This window comes from Rutidosis leptorrhynchoides, chromosome 11 (assembly GCF_046630445.1).
Source record: "Rutidosis leptorrhynchoides isolate AG116_Rl617_1_P2 chromosome 11, CSIRO_AGI_Rlap_v1, whole genome shotgun sequence".
NCBI classification, from domain to species: domain Eukaryota; kingdom Viridiplantae; phylum Streptophyta; class Magnoliopsida; order Asterales; family Asteraceae; genus Rutidosis; species Rutidosis leptorrhynchoides.
In genome coordinates this window covers 391,608,534-391,629,873 of record NC_092343.1, presented here as the reverse complement: position 1 = coordinate 391,629,873, position 21,340 = coordinate 391,608,534, and positions in this window count along the sequence as shown.

Sequence of the window (21,340 nt, the reverse complement as noted above, 5' to 3'; positions counted from 1 at the left end):
CTGGGAAACCCCAAAAACTCCGAAGCATGTACGTCAATTTTTAGGATTGGCTGGTTACTACAGAAGATTCATCCAAGATTTTTTCAAAATAGCAAAACCCTTGACTGCATTAACACATAAAGGGAAGAAATTTGAATGGAAGGATGAGCAAGAGAAAGCGTTTCAATTGTTAAAGAAAAAGTTAACTACGGCACCTATATTGTCATTGCCTGAAGGGAATGATGATTTTGTGATATATTGTGACGCATCAAAGCAAGGTCTCAGTTGTGTATTAATGCAACGAACGAAGGTAATTGCTTATGCGTCCAGACAATTGAAGATTCACGAGCAAAATTATACGACTCACGATTTGGAATTGGGTGCTGTTGTTTTTGCATTAAAGAACTGGAGGCATTAATTATATGGGGTCAAAAGTATTATATATACCGACCACAAAAGTCTCCAACATATATTTGATCATAAACAATTAAATATGAGGCAGCATAGGTGGATTGAGTTGTTGAATGACTACGACTATGAGATTCGTTACCACCCGGGGAAGGCAAATGTGGTAGCCGACGCTTTAAGCAGAAAGGACAGGGAACCTAATCGAGTAAAAGCTATGAATATAATTATTCATACTAACCTTACTACCTAAATAAAGGAGGCGCAACAGGGAGTTTTAAAAGAGGGAAATCTGAAGAATGAAATATCCAAAGGATCGGAGAAACACCTTAATATTCGGGAAGACGGAACCCGGCATAGGGCTGACAGAATTTGGGTACCAAAGTTTGGAGATGTGAGAGAAATGGTACTTGGGAAAGCACATAAAACCAGATACTCAATACATCTCGGAGCGGGAAAGATGTACCGAGATCTCAAGAAACATTTTTGGTGGCCGGGTATGAAAGCCGATTTTGCTAAATACGTAGGAGAATATTTGACATGTTCTAAAGTAAAAGCCGAACATCAGAAACCATCAGGTCTACTTCAACAACCCGAAATCCCGGAATGGAAATGGGAAAACATTACCATGGATTTCATTAGTAAATTGCCAAGGACTGCAAGTGGTTATGATACTATTTGGGTAATAGTCGATCGTCTCACCAAGTCAGCACACTTTCTACCAATGAGAGAAGATGATAAAATGGAAAAGTTGGCGCGATTATACTTGAAGGAAGTCGTCTCCAGACATGGAATACCAATCTCTATTATCTCTGATAGGGATGGCAGATTTGTTTCAAGGTTTTGACAGACATTGCAGCAAGCATTGGGGACTCGTCTAGACATGAGTACTGCCTATCATCCACAAACTGATGGGCAGAGTGAAAGGACGATATAGACACTTGAAGACATGCTACGAGCATGTGTTATTGATTTTGGAAACAGCTGGGATCGACATCTACCGTTAGCAGAATTTTCCTACAACAACAGTTACCACTTGAGTATCGAAATGGCACCGTTCGAAGCAATTTATGGTAGAAATTGCAGATCTTCGATTTGTTGGAGTGAGGTGGGGGATAGACAAATTACGGGTCAGGAGATAATCCAAGAAACTACCGAGAAAATAATCCAAATTCAACAATGGCTGAAAACCGCTCAGAATCGGCAAAAGAGCTACGCGGACATTAGAAGAAAAGATTTAGAATTTGAAATCGGTGACATGGTCATGCTTAAGGTGTGACGACCCGGGAATTTCCGACCAAATTTAAACTTAATCTTTTTAGATTTCGACAAGATAAGCAAATTCCGTAATGTTGAGTCTCAAAATTTTTGAACTGTTTTCTTACATTCATGTAACTTCGACCATTGCCGACGATTCACGAACCAATCTACTTGTAAATAGATATGTATAAATTTAAATATAAATATATATTTTTAAATATAATTTATGATGTAATTGTTAGAAATTAATTATGTAAAATAAAATAATATATGATATCATAATTTAAATGTATTTATATATATAAATAAAGTATATTGAATATATATGTTTGATCTCGAATTTATTTAGTAAACGATAGTAGCACTCAATTGTCATTCGATTGATAGTAAACGAATTAAAAAGGAACTTATATGATTTTAAAAATAAATGGACCACGATATAATGTCTGTGTTAAAATGTCGGTAAGTTACAATAAGAATGAAGCTGCTAGCTTTGGGTACTGAAAAGATTATGTATATTATATTATATATTTACATTCACAAGATGATTGAATCCATTAATTGATTGCATGTTTGTCACTGTGTTTAATTGAGATATAGTGTTTTATTTCACTTTATCATGAATGATACATATAACTATTATATACTTCAGTTCATTGAATGCATCACAAACACTTTGCAATATATTCTCTCCAAGACAGAAGCAAACAAATCTCCATTTTCCTTTATAGGATAATATTTTAGCTAATAAATGCCAAAGGGTCTGACACGGGTACGTGTTGAACTATGACTTTGATTTCGAGAGTGTTTTAGGTACATGACTATGGTTAACATGTGGTTGGATCATCATCTCAATTGTTCATCATTTGAAGTGTCTCTAGAAATTTCGAAGGGATTTAAATGCAGATTGTCGTTGTCAATATTCAATTGATGAAATCGTCAAGAATCTCGAATGATTCTTATATCCTTCTGAGTATTACGAATAAAAGTTATGTTCTATCACAGTTTTGAATTCAAAGTATGTCTTTGATAGATGTAGGAGTTTAAGTGTGATGGCTTTGGTTAAATCTTGACTTGGATTTTGATTTATCAGAATCAGAATATGTAATCTAATTTAGATGCGAATGGTTGTTTTGATTTCTATGAAAGAATGTATATCCTTGTGAAAGTAATGAGTATAGTTGATGATTGTTGAATCAGAATCGAAGAATGTATCATACTAATTGTGAATTTATATATCTCTCGGGTATTACCTACCCGTTAAAATTTTTTTCACAATTAATATTTTGTACAAAAGAAATTTATTACAGTCTTTATGAAAATATATATGTGTATATTTTCTTCAGATGTAACATAGATTTAATGAGTTAATATTAAATTAAACTCATTTGATTTATGGTTGAAACTAGAATTGAATAATCCCTAAAACTTTAAAAATTTCATAACTTTTACGGAGTATTTCTTCAATGTAATTGAAATTACGAATCAATATTTCGTTATTTGTTGATGCATGATGTTGGTGTTCGTGGAATTCTTATGAATTTCGCAAGGTACGAATGATGTTATCTGAAAATTTTCGAGTACATCGATGATGAAAGTGTAAAATCAAACATATATTTGAGTAATACACTTGATTTATTATGAAATGGAATTCATTGAATTAAAACAGAGATTGTAGTTAACGATGGTTAAGTTGCTGACGAAGGATGTACATCATAGTATATTAGTAATATGAATTAACCGAGTTGTTAAGATTCACACATAATAGCTTAGTAAGGAAAGATTTATTATGGTTTAAAAATTTATATATATAAGATATACATATAAATCCTTCAGTGGAAATGAGTTAATACTTCATAACTCGTTGATATGACATACTCGTTGTTGATTCATAATGCTGTCCACGGTGATTCTTGAACTAGCGGAGTTTGTGATGTTATAGGTGCTGCTGATGCTGACAATGTTGACGGCACTGACGGTGCTGGTGATATTTACGGTACTATTGATGCCGTTGGTAAAACAAGTCTAGCTTGTAATTTGTGCACCATCCTTGTCAGGGTTTTTACTCTTCCTTTTATCATCTCGGCCCACACATCTGATTTATGGTTAAGGCTAGAACATATAATCTCTAAGACTTTAGAGATTACATAATCGCCACAGAATGTTCCTCCGATGAAGTTATAGATTAATACTTCATAGGTTCTTGTTGTTGGTACTACTTGGTATCTATGGTGCGTATGATGCTCGAGGTACAGATTGTGGTGTTGAGGTGTCGGATGTTGTTGTTGGTGGTGGTGATGGTACTGTTGGTGTTAATGATGGTGGTACTATTGCTGCTGGTGCTTGTAACCTTTGCACCATATTCTCCAAGCTACTACCCGAGCGCGAAGCTCGTTGACTTCTTCTATTACACCGGGGTGATTGTCGGTTCGGACGAGCGGATGAATAAGATCTAGAAATTGAGATAGTATGTAGTCATGGTGAGATACTCTTGAGATGAGAGAGAAAATGGTATCACGAACAGGTTCGCCGGTAAGTGTTTCAGGTTCTTCGCCAAGAGGGCAATGTGGTGGATGGAAGGGATTACCTTCTTCTTATCTCCAATGGTTAAGTAAGCTACGAACCCATCCCCAATTCATCCAGAACTGATGATGGCTGACTGGTTGATCCATTCTGGTTACACTGTCTTCGGAATTCAGGTGAATATCCATATCGAAATAGCTGTCGGAGTTTAAGGAATTTGAACTAGATACGGGATCCATCTTGTATATTTAGGGAGATGATTTTTGATATGAAATGGATTATAGGATTTAGATTGGTACTCTTTGAATACATTGTTTACAAATGTATATATAATACCAAAATTTCCATAAATCACGGAGAAATTTTTGGGAGATATCAAGAAAAGTTTACAGTATCAGATATGCTAAGATACGAAATCGTCTGTACACTATGTATGCAATAAATGCAGAAAAATGTGTCTAGACTTAAGAATGATAAGCATGTAATTTCCTAAGGATGATAAGCAGATGATTTTCGACTAGAAATGATAAGCAAAACTTTTTGACATGCAGCTAAGGTCGAAGTCCAGACTTACTAATGCATCTTATCAACTATCAGTTAGACACACTAATGCAAGACCTGGTTCGCTAAGACCACCACTCTGATACCACATGAGACGACCCGTCCTAATCCATAAGGACAAATACAATAACATATGGTTACATTGCGAGGTATTTGACCTCTATATGATACATTTTACAGACATTGCATTCGTATTTAAAGACAAACTTTCATTTCATCGAAAGTTGACAGGCATGCATACCATTTCATAATATCCAACTTATAAATGACCTTATCTGTCATTTACTTAATAATAATCTCTATTGAACTCAACGACTTGAATGCAACGTCTTTTGAAATATGTCATGAATGACTCCAGTAATATCTTTAAAATGAGCAAATGCACAGCGGAAGATTTCTTTAATACCTGAGAATAAACATGCTTAAAATTGTCAACCAAAAGGTTGGTGAGTTCATTAGTTTATCATCAATATTCATTTTCATTATTTTAATAGACCACAAGATTTTCATTTCCATTTCTCATAAATAAACATCCCATACATAGAGATAAAAATCATTCATATGGTGAACACCTGGTAACCGACAATAACAAGATGCATATAGAATATCCCCATCATTCCGGGACTCCCTTCGAATATGATAAAATTGAAGTACTAAAGCAGTTCAAATTCTCTGACTGGGGCTTGTTAGTTCCCATAGATCTATCTTTAGGATTCGCGTCAATTAGGGGGTGATATCGGGCAAAAAGTCACGTTTTTACCCCCTAAATTAAGCCCTAAAACAATAAAGATTAAAACTTTGTCGGCAAAATTATCGATTTTTCGGTTGATTTTGTAGATTAAGTAATTACAAAGGCAATGCAAAAAGAATCAAGTAAAACGGAGCTAAAACGAAGATTCTAGAGCGAAAACGGTGAAAGACAAGAAATCAAGCTACGATCCAGTGAATCAAGGCTGACCAGCACCACATACGGCCTGCCATACTGGCTGCCATACGAGCTGCCATACGGGCTACCAGTATGGAGTACGGCCTGCCACACGGCCCAGCAAACGCCCCCAAGAAGCGGCATGCCTGCCATACGGCCTCCAAATACGGGCCACCATACGGCCTGCCAGGCGTATTTGGGCAAAATTCTAGTCTATTTAAAGGGCCTTCTCCATCCATTCCAACACACACTCAACTTGCAATTCAATTTATATTTTCAATCTTTTAGTTAGTTTTTAGTAGTAGCTAGCTTAGCTTTTATTTTCTGGAGGATATCCCGTCGAGTCCCTGCGATCTCGGGCAGATTTGTTCGGCCTTTTTTGGTTTTTTTTATGATAAACGCCTGTCTTTTGTATTAAACATGTATTCTTACTTTTTATGTTTAATAATGCATTCCGATATTGCCATGATAGCTTAACTGATATGTATGTTGCCATGATAGAAGTTTGGGTTAGCGTAATTATGTTAATTTAGTACGATTACTGTTATAATACTGAACTAGGAAGTCTGATAGATTTGTATGCTATCATCTTAAGGATTGACCAACTTAGGTTGTGATCAGGACTTGTCCACTTATATGAAATCAGCTACTTCATAGGATTAAGACCCCTGGTTATACTGTATCTGAAGATTCTATGAACTCGGTATGGCCGGAGTTCCCGAGAGGCATCTAATGCACTTTTAGGACACGGAACCTAGGAATTGAGACATGAATGACCTAGTATGCCTATTGACTGTTCCAAATAGACCTCTTAGGAGATGTTAAGATCTAGTTAGTGCGTTTACTTTATGACCCAAGCCTATTGCATTTTCTTGTCTGATTGTTGCCTTAGGTCTTAGTCATATCAACTGTTTAGGTACTCATTAGGTTTCTATCTGCTTTACTATCAGTATATTAACTGTAATGCTGTATAATGTTTGATTTATTGAGATCTCATTAATATGATGAAATGGTTGTTAGTTTTCATTTAAAGTTTTGCCAACTTAAATCGATGGACTCCTTCCGTTTGTGATCAGTGTTCAATCAACACGGCACGTTGTTATTCAGTTACCTAAACTGATAACGAGGGTTAGGATTAGAGTTCAACTCACTAATAAACCTAGTACTTTACTAAGGATAACCTTCGAGGTATTGCTACACTTCAGTTATACGACCAAGTGACATACTTCTCACTGCTCAAAGAGAACTCCGAGAGTTCAGAGATAGGTAGGTCTGTGTAATTGGCTCATGCAACCAGATCTACTTCAATCCAAGCATAGTCTTAACATAAGCATAATTACCTTTCCCTAACCCAATACTAATGTCTTGGTCAACATTTCCCTGATCTGCACACTCGGGATATCCTTCCACTTTATTTACTTTTATGCATTTAGGACATTTAGCCAAAATCAACTACTATCTTTTATATAGGTAATTTAACTAAAAGACAATTATCCACTTGATCTTCAATTCGTTAATCACCATAAAATTCGACACTTGGTTAACTTACACCTTCTATACCTTAGAAAGTAAAAGTAAATTTAGGCCCCGCAAAATATAAATAAACGAAGACGCTGTGTGCTACCGAATCGGACATCGTGCGACCTAACGACACCGCACAAAACAAAACCATCCATTAGTGGCATATCAGCTGTCTCTTCTTGGCGCCGCTGCCGGGGACTCGAATATTTTGATCGAGAAAGATTTTAAGCAGACAAAGTATTGTTTGGTGGTGTCTAAGAAAGACAATTATACACGAACTTGGTTATTGGATTTTCTGAACAGTCTCCAATTATATTGGAACCAAAAGGATCCTGCCTCTCCGTAGTCGGCCCGGCCACCTCGATACGAGTAATCTATGAGAAGTCCTATCAGTTAAGATATCCGACCTGGTTAGCGACCGAATTTCAAGAATACTTATTTTTATTAAATTATCGATCCTTTTAGTAAATTAATATTTTCTAAAAGTTATTTTTAAGTCTTTTTAAAATAGAAAATATAAAAAAAAAAATAGAACAACAAGATACCCTTGCTTCTATGCATAAGTCATGCTTAGAGGAAAGAGGAGGACCAATCACCTTAGGAACCGAAGAAACTCCTGAAATCAGTTCACACATGATTAAACTAGTCAGTATGATCTGTAAGTTTCAAGGATTACCCACTGAAAATCCTAAATTTCATATAAATAAATTTATCAGTCTGGTTGACTCTTTTAAGAAGGAATCAAACGAGAAAAATATTTTAAAACTTCATCTTTTTCAATATTCACTTTCTGCACACGCTTCAGCATGGTTTGACACACTTAACCCGAATTCAATCCGTACATGGAGGATTTAGCCACTAAATTTCTAAACAAATTTTATCCACCCTCCCTGCAAACCTGTTTAAGAAATGACATCACAAACTTTTCTCAAAAAGAAAATGAGTCATTGTGTCTAGCATGAAATAGAGTAAAGATGATGCTTAAAAGATGTCCTAATCATTCATTAAGTCGAGCAGATATAATATGTACGCTTTACAATGGTTTGAACAAGGGGGATAAGTCTCTCTTAGTGATAAGGCTAAAAAGGAACATATATTTCATAGCAATATCCCTCCTAAATAATAGGTTTTCATATGTAATTGTATTATATTTTCATTGAAATTGTTTAAATAAATAAGTGCGAAGACAAAAGGCGAAAACGAAGATTTGAAGACACAAACATCCAAAAAGCTCAAATGTACAAGATACAATTCAAAAGGTTCAATTTATTGATGAAAAACGTCTAAAAATGACAAGAGTACAAGTTACAAAACGCAAAGTACAAGATATTAAATTGCACGCAAGGACGTTCGAAAATCCGGAACCGGGACATGAGTCAACTATCAACGCCCGACGCAACGGACTAAAAATTACAAGTCTACTATGCACAAGAATATAATATAATATATAAATAATTATATTAATTATTTATATTTTATATTTATATATATATATATTATGTCGACAAGCTAGGTTCCAAACTGGGATGAGCTGGATTTACGAACTCCGCGACTCGCGGAGTTTGAAGGGTAAAAGTGCCGCAACTCGCGGAGTTTGAAAAATCAGAAATGCCAATAAAAGGCCATGCATTCTGCCGAGTTTAAAAACATAAATAATAATAATAATAATAATACTCCTCTATAATAATAATAAATATAAATATATATATATATATTATATAGTATAGTGTAGTTTTATATTAGATTAGTTTTGGGTTATGAAAAGGTTATTTTACGGGTTTTAAAGTCGGAGCTCTGTCCGTGTAACACTACGCTATAAATACTCAATGTAAGTTATGTTCTCCTTTTTAAATTAATGTCTCATAACTAAATTATTATTATGCTTATTTAAAACGAAGTAATCATGATGTTGGGCTAATTATTAAAATTGGGTAATTGGGCTTTGTACCATAATTGGGGTTTGGACAAAAGAACGACACTTGTGGAAATTAGACTATGGGCTATTAATGGGCTTTATATTTGTTTAACTAAATGATAGTTTGTTAATTTTAATATAAAGATTTACAATTGGACGTCCCTATAAATAACCATATACACTCGATCGGACACGATGGGTGGGGTATTTATATGTACGAATAATCGTTCATTTAACCGGACACGGGAATGGATTAATAGTCTATGGAATTATTAAAACGGGGGTGAAATTATGTACAAGGACACTTGGCATAATTGATAACAAAGTATTAAAATCTTGGGTTACACGCAGTCGATATCCTGGTGTAATTATTAAACAAAGTATTAAAACCTTGTTACAGTTTAAGTCCCCAATTAGTTGGAATATTTAACTTCGGGTATAAGGATAATTTGACGAGGACACTCGCACTTTATATTTATGACTGATGGACTGTTATGGAAAAAACCAGATGGACATATTAAATAATCCAGGACAAAGGACAATTAACCCATGTGCATAAAACTTAAAATCAACACGTCAAACATCATAGTTACGGAAGCTTAAATAAGCATAATATATTTTATTTCATATTTCTTCGTACTTTTATTTATTGTCATTTTAATTATTGTTATTTATTTTATATTGTTATTTAAATATCGTCATTTACTATACGCTTCGCTTAAAATATAAATCGACAAACCGGTCATTAAACGGTAAACCCCCTTTTATATATTATTATATATATTTTGTACAAATATAGTTGTTTAAAAATATAATGTGCAATAAGCCCGCTCCCTGTGGAACGAACCGAACTTACTAAAAACTATACTACTCTACGATTAGGTACACTGCCTATAGTGTTGTAGCAAGGTTTAGGTATATCCCATTTGTAAATAAATAATTAAAACTTGTGTAATTTGTAACGTATTTTGTAGTAAAATATAGTACTATCACGTACCCCCACGCTACCACATCACTTAGACATGGCCTCGCAAGGCAATTTCATGTCCCGAACAGCAGATGAAGCATGGAATCTCTTGGACGCAATAGCTGCACAGCAGGAAGATTGGAACAACGAAGCTGCTGAGAAGGATGACGTCTTCGCTCATACGGTAAAAATATTGGAAACCAGGTTACAAGATCTCACCCTCACTCTTCAAAGTTTACAAATTCCTAAAAACTCCGATGCTACTAGAACCAATCTAAGGTATCCTTACTCTAGATGGGCACACAAACAACAAAATAGCTCGGATCATAATATAATATTCCCATTGCACAAACTTACTCTCCACTCTAAGAAAATTTTAGCTGAATTTATGAAAAAGCAATATATAATAAACCTTCAAGTCATAGAATGCCAGAACAAGTTCGACACTTTAATAAAGACTTTTGAAGAATTAATCACTAATTTTCAGCTTACGCTTAAACGATTAACCACTAAAATTGATATAGAGTGTAGTGAGTTTGATGCCCTAGTAATTACTAGAGGAGGGAAAGAAACAACTATTAATATACCCATACAAGATTTTTCCGATAAGGAACCTGTGCCAATTGACCCAGTCGTCAATCCACCGGAACCTATCTCTCCTAAGGCCCCGGAAATAATCCGCGCGCCCGCATACCTTTACCAGGTAGGCTTAGGAACGAAAAAAAAGAAGCACAATTTGCAAAGTATTGGGATATTATTAAGAATCTGCATTTGAATGTACGTCTAGTAGATGCTTTAGTAGAAATGCCAAACTGCGCCAAATTTTTCAAAGAACTGCTTTCAAACAAAGAGAGATTAAGAGATAGAGTTAGCTTGCCCTTAAGTGAAGAATGCTCGTTAGTGTTACAGCATGGAATTCCCCCTAAGTTAGGAGATACAGGAAGATTTACGGTACCTTGTGAAATGTCCCGTTCTTATTGATTAAAAACGTTCCATATTAATTGATTTCGTTGCGAGGTTTTGACCTCTATATGAGACGTTTTTCAAAGACTGCATTCATTTTAAAACAAACCATAACCTTTATTTCATCAATAAAGGTTTAAAAAGCTTTACGTAGATTATCAAATAATGATAATCTAAAATATCCTGTTTACACACGACCATTACATAATGGTTTACAATACAAATATGTTACAACAAAATAAGTTTCTTGAATGCAGTTTTTACACAATATCATACAAGCATGGACTCCAAATCTCGTCCTTATTTAAGTATGCACAGCGGAAGCTCTTAATAATCACCTGAGAATAAACATGCTTAAAACGTCAACAAAAATGTTGGTGAGTTATAGGTTTAACCTATATATATCAAATCGTAACAATAGACCACAAGATTTCATATTTCAATACACATCCCATACATAGAGATAAAAATCATTCATATGGTGAACACCTGGTAACCGACATTAACAAGATGCATATATAAGAATATCCCCATCATTCCGGGACACCCTTCGGATATGATATAAATTTCGAAGTACTAAAGCATCCGGTACTTTGGATGGGGTTTGTTAGGCCCAATAGATCTATCTTTAGGATTCGCGTCAATTAGGGTGTCTGTTCCCTAATTCTTAGATTACCAGACTTAATAAAAAGGGGCATATTCAATTTTGATAATTTAACCATAGAATGTAGTTTCACGTACTTGTGTCTATTTTGTAAATCATTTATAAAACCTGCATGTATTCTCATCCCAAAAATATTAGATTTTAAAAGTGGGACTATAACTCACTTTCACAGATTTTTACTTCGTCGGGAAGTAAGACTTGGTCACTGGTCGATTCACGAACCTATAACAATATATACATATATATTAAAGTATGTTCAAAATATATTTACAACACTTTTAATATATTTTGATGTTTTAAGTTTATTGAGTCAGCTGTCCTCGTTAGTAACCTACAACTAGTTGTCCACAGTTAGATGTACAGAAATAAATCGATAAATATTATCTTGAATCAATCCACGACCCAGTGTATACGTATCTCAGTATTGATCACAACTCAAACTATATATATTTTGGAATCAACCTCAACCCTGTATAGCTAACTCCAACATTCACATATAGAGTGTCTATGGTTGTTCCGAAATATATATAGATGTGTCGACATGAACGGTCGAAACATTGTATACGTGTCTATGGTATCTCAAGATTACATAATATACAATACAAGTTGATTAAGTTATGGTTGGAATAGATTTGTTACCAATTTTCACGTAGCTAAAATGAGAAAAATTATCCAATCTTGTTTTACCCATAACTTCTTCATTTTAAATCCGTTTTGAGTGAATCAAATTGCTATGGTTTCATATTGAACTATATTTTATGAATCTAAACAGAAAAAGTATAGGTTTATAGTCGGAAAAATAAGTTACAAGTCGTTTTTGTAAAGGTAGTCATTTCAGTCGAAAGAACGACGTCTAGATGACCATTTTAGAAAACATACTTCCACTTTGAGTTTAACCATAATTTTTGGATATAGTTTCATGTTCATAATAAAAATCATTTTCTCAGAATAACAACTTTTAAATCAAAGTTTATCATAGTTTTTAATTAACTAACCCAAAACAGCCCGCGGTGTTACTACGACGGCGTAAATCCGGTTTTACGGTGTTTTTCGTGTTTCCAGGTTTTAAATCATTAAGTTAGCATATCATATAGATATAGAACATATGTTTAGTTAATTTTAAAAGTCAAGTTAGAAGGATTAACTTTTGTTTGCGAACAAGTTTAGAATTAACTAAACTATGTTCTAGTGATTACGAGTTTAAACCTTCGAATAAGATAGTTTCATATATATGAATCGAATGATGTTATGAACATCATTACTACCTCAAGTTTAGTAGGTAAACCTACTGGAAGTGACAAGAAATGATCTAGCTTCAAAGGATCTTGGATGGCTTGAAAGTTCTTGAAGTAGGATCATGACACAAAAACAAGTTCAAGTAAGATTTTTACTCGAATTAAGATAGCTTATAGTTATATAAATTGAATAAAAGTCTGAATATGAATATTACCTTGAATAATAAAGATAACCTACTGTATATAACAAAGGTTTCTTGATCTTAGATGATTACTTGTAATGGATTAGAAAGCTTGGAAGTAAATTAGTAAACTTGAAGGGATTTTTGAAGTGTTCTTGAAGTGTTCTTCCTATGATGATTATAGCTTGATTCTTGAAGTGATTTTTGATGAAGATGATGATTAACTACTGGAAAAATACATTCATAATAGTGTGTGTGTGTTGAGAGAGAATTAGAAAGAGAATTGGAAGTGAAATGGAGTGAATGATGAGTGGTAATTGGTGAGTGGTGAGTGTGGTTAAAAGGAGTTCTAGTTAGTTGACTAGCTCATGGTAAAAGTTAAAATTGATTAGTCATACATGACATAATCAAGAGTGGAATCCCATGCTAGTTCCTATTAGTATATACCCATAGTAAGTACGTTTTGAATCTGTGTATAATACGGGTAAGAATACGACTAGAATTCTTGATGAAAGAAAAGAATTGGAAAGTAATTGTAACCATTTTCGTTAAGTATGAGTGTTTTGATATATGTCTTGAAGTCTTCCAAAAGTATTTTAATACATCTAAATACACTACATGTATATACATTTTAACTGAGTCGTTAAGTCATCGTTAGTCGTTACATGTAAGTGTTGTTTTGAAACCTTTAAGTTAACGATCTCAATTAATGTTGATAACCCATTGTTTATTATATCTAATGAGATGTTAAATTATTATATTATCATGATATTATGATATATTAATATATCTTAATATGATATATATACATTTAAATGTCGTTACAACGATAATCGTTACATATATGTCTCGTTTCGAAATCCTTAAGTTAGTAGTCTTGTTTATATGTATATAACTCATTGTTAATATACTTATGGAGATACTTACTTATCATAATCTCATGTTAACCATATGTATATCCATATATATATCGTCATGTCGTTTTTACAAGTTTTAACGTTCGTGAATCGCCGGTCAACTTGGGTGGTCAATTGTCTATATGAAACATATTTCAATTAATCAAGTCTTAACAAGTTTGATTGCTTAACATGTTGGAAATATTTAATCATGTAAATATCAATCTCAATTAATATATATAAACATGGAAAGTTCGGGTCACTACAGTACCTACCCGTTAAATAAATTTCGTCTCGAAATTTTAAGCTGTTGAAGGTGTTGACGAATCTTCTGGAAATAGAAGCGGGTATTTCTTCTTCATCTGATCTTCACACTCCCAGGTGAACTCGGGTCCTCTACGAGCATTCCATTGAACCTTAACAATTGGTATCTTGTTTTGCTTAAGTCTTTTAACCTCACGATCCATTATTTCGACGGGTTCTTCGATGAATTGAAGTTTTTCGTTGATTTGGATTTCATCTAACGGAATAGTGAGATCTTCTTTAGCAAAACATTTCTTCAAATTCGAGACATGGAAAGTGTTATGTACAGCCGCGAGTTGTTGAGGTAACTCAAGTCGGTAAGCTACTGGTCCGACACGATCAATAATCTTGAATGGTCCAATATACCTTGGATTTAATTTCCCTCGTTTACCAAATCGAACAACGCCTTTCCAAGGTGCAACTTTAAGCATGACCATCTCTCCAATTTCAAATTCTATATCTTTTCTTTTAATGTCAGCGTAGCTCTTTTGTAGACTTTGGGCGATTTTCAACCGTTGTTGAATTTGGATGATCTTCTCGGTAGTTTCTTGTATAATCTCCGGACCCGTAATCTGTCTATCCCCCACTTCACTCCAACAAATTGGAGACCTGCACTTTCTACCATAAAGTGCTTCAAACGGCGCCATCTCAATGCTTGAATGGTAGCTGTTGTTGTAGGAAAATTCTGCTAATGATAGATGTCGATCCCAACTGTTTCCGAAATCAATAACACATGCTCGTAGCATGTCTTAAAGCGTTTGTATCGTCCTTTTGCTCTGCCCATCAGTTTGTGGATGATAGGCAGTACTCATGTCTAGACGAGTTCCTAATGCTTGCTGTAATGTCTGCCAGAATCTTGAAATAAATCTGCCATCCCTATCAGAGATAATAGAGATTGGTATTCCATGTCTGGAGACGACTTCCTTCAAATACAGTCGTGCTAACTTCTCCATCTTGTCATCTTCTCTTATTGGCAGGAAGTGTGCTGATTTGGTGAGACGATCAACTATTACCCAAATAGTATCAAAACCACTTGCAGTCCTTGGCAATTTAGTGATGAAATCCATGATAATGTTTTCCCATTTCCATTCCGGGATTTCGGGTTGTTGAAGTAGACCTGATGGTTTCTGATGCTCAGCTTTGACCTTAGAACACGTCAAACATTCTCCTACATATTTAGCAACATCGGCTTTCATACCCGGCCACCAAAAATGTTTCTTGAGATCCTTGTACATCTTCCCCGTTCCAGGATGTATTGAGTATCTGGTTTTATGAGCTTCTCTAAGTACCATTTCTCTCATATCTCCAAATTTTGGTACCCAAATCCTTTCAGCCCTATACCGGGTTCCGTCTTCCCAAATATTAAGATGCTGCTCCGATCCTTTGGGTATTTCATCCTTTAAATTTTCTTCTTTTAAAACTCCTTGTTGCGCCTCCTTTATTTGAGTAGTAAGGTTATTATGAATCATTATATTCATAGATTTTACTCGAATGGGTTCTCTGTCCTTCCTGCTCAAGGCATCGGCTACCACATTTACCTTCCCCAGGTGGTAACGAATCTCAAAGTCGTAATCATTCAACAATTCAATCCACCTACGCTGCCTCATATTCAGTTGTTTCTGATAAAATATGTGTTGAAGACTTTTGTGGTCGGTATATATAATACTTTTGACCCCATATAAGTAGTGCCTCCAAGTCTTTAATGCAAAAACAACCGCGCCTAATTCCAAATCATGCGTCGTATAATTTTGCTCGTGAATCTTCAATTGTCTAGACGCATAAGCAATCACCTTCGTTCGTTGCATTAATACACAACCGAGACCTTGCTTTGATGCGTCACAATAAATCACAAAATCATCATTCCCTTCAGGCAATGACAATATAGGTGCCGTAGTTAGCTTTTTCTTCAATAACTGAAACGCTTTCTCTTGTTCATCATTCCATTCAAATTTATTCCCTTTATGCGTTAATGCAGTCAAGGGTTTTGCTATTCTGGAAAAGTCTTGGATGAACCTTCTGTAGTAACCAGCTAGTCCTAAAAACTGGCGTATGTGTTTCGGAGTTTTCGGGGTTTCTCACTTTTCAACAGTTTCTATCTTTGCCGGATCCACCTTAATACCTTTTTTGTTCACTATGTGACCGAGGAATTGAACTTCTTCCAACCAAAATGCACACTTTGAAAACTTAGCGTACAATTCTTCCTTCCTCAATACTTCTAACACCTTTCTCAAATGTTCACCGTGTTCTTGGTCATTCTTTGAGTAAATAAGTATGTCATCAATGAAAACAATGACAAACTTGTCAAGGTATGGTCCACACACTCGGTTCATAAGGTCCATGAACACAACTGGTGCATTAGTTAAACCAAACGGCATGACCATAAACTCGTAATGACCGTAACGTGTTCTGAAAGCAGTCTTTGGAATATCATCTTCTTTCACCCGCATTTGATGATACCCGGAACGTAAGTCAATCTTTGAATAAACAGACGAGCCTTGTAGTTGATCAAATAAGTCGTCGATTCTCGGTAGTGGGTAGCGGTTCTTGATGGTAAGTTTGTTCAACTCTCGGTAGTCGATACACAACCTGAATGTACCATCTTTCTTCTTGACAAACAAAACAGGAGCTCCCCACGGTGATGTGCTTGGTCGAATGAAACCACGCTCTAAAAGTTCTTGTAATTGGCTTTGCAGTTCTTTCATCTCGCTGGGTGCGAGTCTGTAAGGAGCACGAGCTATTGGTGCAGCTCCTGGTACAAGATCTATTTGAAATTCAACGGATCGATGTGGGGGTAATCCCGGTAATTCTTTCAGAAATTCATCGGGAAATTCTTTTGCAATGGGAACATCATTGATGCTCTTTTCTTCAGTTTGTACTTTCTCGACGTGTGCTAGAACAGCATAGTAACCTTTTCTTATTAGTTTTTGTGCCTTCAAATTACTAATAAGATGTAGCTTCGTGTTGCCCTTTTCTCCGTACACCATTAAGGGTTTTCCTTTTTCTCGTATAATGCGAATTGCATTTTTGTAACAAACGATCTCTGCTTTCACTTCTTTCAACCAGTCCATACCGATTATCACATCAAAACTCCCTAACTCTACAGGTATCAAATCAATCTTAAATGTTTCGCTAACCAGTTTAATTTCTCGATTCCGACATATATTATCTGCTGAAATTAATTTACCATTTGCTAATTCGAGTAAAAATTTACTATCCAAAGGCGTCAATGGACAACTTAATTTAGCACAAAAATCTCTACTCATATAGCTTCTATCCGCACCCGAATCAAATAAAACATAAGCAGATTTATTTTCAATAAGAAACGTACCCGTAACAAGCTCCGGGTCTTCTTGTGCCTCTGCCGCATTAATATTGAAAACTCTTCCGCGGCCTTGTCCATTCGTGTTCTCCTGGTTCGAGCAATTTCTAATAATGTGGCCCGGTTTTCCACATTTATAACAAACTACATTGGCATAACTTGCTCCGACACTACTTGCTCCGCCATTACTTGTTCCGACACCATTTGTTCCTTTCGTTCTGTTAACCCCTGGTCCGTAGCCCTCACACTTCACCGCGCTATGACCATTTCTTTTACACTTGTTGCAAAATTTGGTGCAGAACCCCGAGTGATACTTTTCACACCTTTGGCATAGCTGCTTCTGATTGTTGTTGTTGTTGCGGTTATTATTGTTGTTGGGATGATTGTTGTAGTTGCTGTTGTTGTTGTTGTTGTTGGGCTGTTTGTTGTAGTTGCGATTGATGTTGCGATTGTTGGGATAATTGTTGCGATTATTGTTGTAATTGCTGTTGTTGTTGTATTGGTGATTCTTATCACCGTTTTCCTCCCACTTTCTTTTGACTTGCTTCACATTGGCCTCTTCAGCAGTCTGTTCTTTAATTCTTTCTTCAATCTGGTTCACTAGTTTGTGAGCCATTCTACATGCCTGTTGTATGGAGGCGGGCTCGTGTGAACTTATATCTTCTTGGATTCTTTCCGGTAATCCTTTCACAAACGCGTCGATCTTCTCTTCCTCATCTTCGAATGCTCCCGGACACAATAGGCACAATTCTGTGAATCGTCTTTCGTACGTGGTAATATCAAATCCTTGGGTTCGTAACCCTCTAAGTTCTGTCTTGAGCTTATTGACCTCGGTTCTGGGACGGTACTTCTCGTTCATCAAGTGCTTGAATGCTGACCACGGTAGTGCGTACGCATCGTCTTGTCCCACTTGCTCTAGATAGGTATTCCACCATGTTAACGCAGAACCTGTGAAGGTATGCATAGCGTACTTCACTTTGTCCTCTTCAGTACACTTACTTATGGCAAACACCGATTCGACCTTCTCGGTCCACCGTTTCAATCCGATCGGTCCTTCGGTTCCATCAAATTCCAAAGGTTTGCAAGCAGTGAATTCTTTGTAGGTGCATCCTACACGATTTCCTGTACTGCTAGATCCAAGGTTATTGTTGGTATGTAGCGCAGCCTGTACTGCGGCTATGTTTGAAGCTAGAAAAGTACGGAATTCCTCTTCATTCATATTCACGGTGTGTCGAGTAGTCGGTGCCATTTCCTTCAAAATAGTCAAATGGAACAAGTTAATCATACAGAATATTAAGAGTAGTTAATAGTATTTCGTAGCATAATATGAACTCATTTATAAAAGCTTTTTCTTCATATTAGCGTTTTATAAGTTTAAATTCGGGTAGTACCTACCCGTTAAGTTCATACTTGGTAGCTAATATACAATTCAACTACTACAATTCTATATGAAAAACTGATTATAATAATATTTCGCGTTCAAACTTTTACACAATATTTTACAAACTTACAATACCGCTTATTTTACATATAGCATGAAATATAGCACACAATAAATTTGATACAAGATGGTTGTGAAGATAATTCTAGCTAGTACACAAGTTGTTCAGCAAAAGCAATAAAGACACGTAATTCATACGTCCAGAAACAAGTCATGCATTCTGGTTTTACTAGGATTACTTCCCATCCTTGGTCTTGTGAAACATAACCGTTATGGCCGTTGATAAGACAGCGTGTTGTAACGTCGTCAAAGGGACGAGGGTTACATAATGTCCAACAGTCCCGTAACAATCTAAAAACCTCATTTCTTACCCCAATTACCGACTCCGTCACTTGTGGGAACGTTTTGTTTAATAGTTGTAGCCCGATGTTCTTGTTCTCACTTTGGTGAGAAGCGAACATTACTAATCCGTAAGCATAACATGCTTCTTTATGTTGTATGTTAGCCGCTTTTTCTAAATCACGAAGTCCAATATTCGGATATATTGAGTCAAAATAATTTCTTAACCCATTGTATAAAATAGCATTTGGGTTCCCCGCAATATATGCGTCAAAGTAAACACATCGTAACTTATGGATTTCCCAATGTGATATCCCCCATCTTTCGAATGAAAGCCTTTTATAAACTAAGGCATTCTTGGAACGTTCTTCGAATGTCTTACAAACTGATCCTGCCTTAAATAGTTGTGCCGAAGAATTCTGACCGACTCTAGACAAGATTTCATCAATCATGTCTCCGGGTAGGTCTCTTAAAATATTGGGTTGTCTATCCATTTTGTGTTTTTATACTGTAAAATAGACAAGAGTTAGATTCATAAAAAAAAATACTTATTAATACAAGCAATTTTTACATATATCATAAAGCATAAGCACACTATATTACTTATATTACACCACACGAATACAACTATCTTATTTCGACTCGCTTGTTTCTTCTTCTTCGGTTTTGGTTCGTTTTGCCAAGTTTCTAGGGATATATGATGTTCCCCTAATACGAGCCGTCGTTATCCACATTGGTTTAGAAAAACCTGGTGGTTTAGAGGTTCCCGGGTCATTGTTACAACTTAAGGACTTCGGGGGTTGACGATACATATAAAGTTCATCGGGGTTGGAATTAGATTTCTCTATTTTTATGCCCTTTCCCTTATTATTTTCTTTTGCCTTTTTAAATTCAGTTGGGGTAATTTCTATAACATCATCGGAATTCTCGTCGGAATCCGATTCATCGGAGAATTGGTAATCCTCCCAATATTTTGCTTCCTTGGCGGAAACACCATTGACCATAATTAACCTTGGTCGGTTGGTTGAGGATTTTCTTTTACTTAACCGTTTTATTATTTCCCCCACCGGTTCTATTTCTTCATCCGGTTCCGATTCTTCTTCCGGTTCCGATTCTTCTTCCGGTTCCGACTCTTCTTCCGGTTCCTCTTCGGGAACTTGTGAATCAGTCCACGAATCATTCCAATTTACATATGACTCTTCATTATTATTAGGTGAGTCAATGGGACTTGTTCTAGAGGTAGACATCTATTGTAGTGACCCGAACTTTTCCATGTTTATATATATATTAATTGAGATTGATATTTACATGATTAAATGTTTCCAACATGTTAAGCAATCAAACTTGTTAAGACTTGATTAATTGAAATATGTTTCATATAGACAATTGACCACCCAAGTTGACCGGCGATTCATGAACGTTAAAACTTGTAAAAACGACATGACGATATATATATATGGATATACATATGGTTAACATGAGATTATGATAAGTAAGTATCTCCATAAGTATATTAACAATGAGTTATATACATATAAACAAGACTACTAACTTAAGGATTTCGAAACGAGACATATATGTAACGATTATCGTTGTAACGACATTTAAATGTATATATATCATATTAAGATATATTAATATATCATAATATCATGATAATATAATAATTTAACATCTCATTAGATATAATAAACAATGGGTTAACAACATTAATTGAGATCGTTAACTTAAAGGTTTCAAAACAACACTTACATGTAACGACTAACGATGACTTAACGACTCAGTTAAAATGTATATACATGTAGTGTATTTAGATGTATTAAAATACTTTTGGAAGACTTCAAGACATATATCAAAACACTCATACTTAACGAAAATGGTTACAGTTACTTTCCCATTCTTTTCTTGCATCAAGAATTCTAGTCGTATTCTTACCCGTATT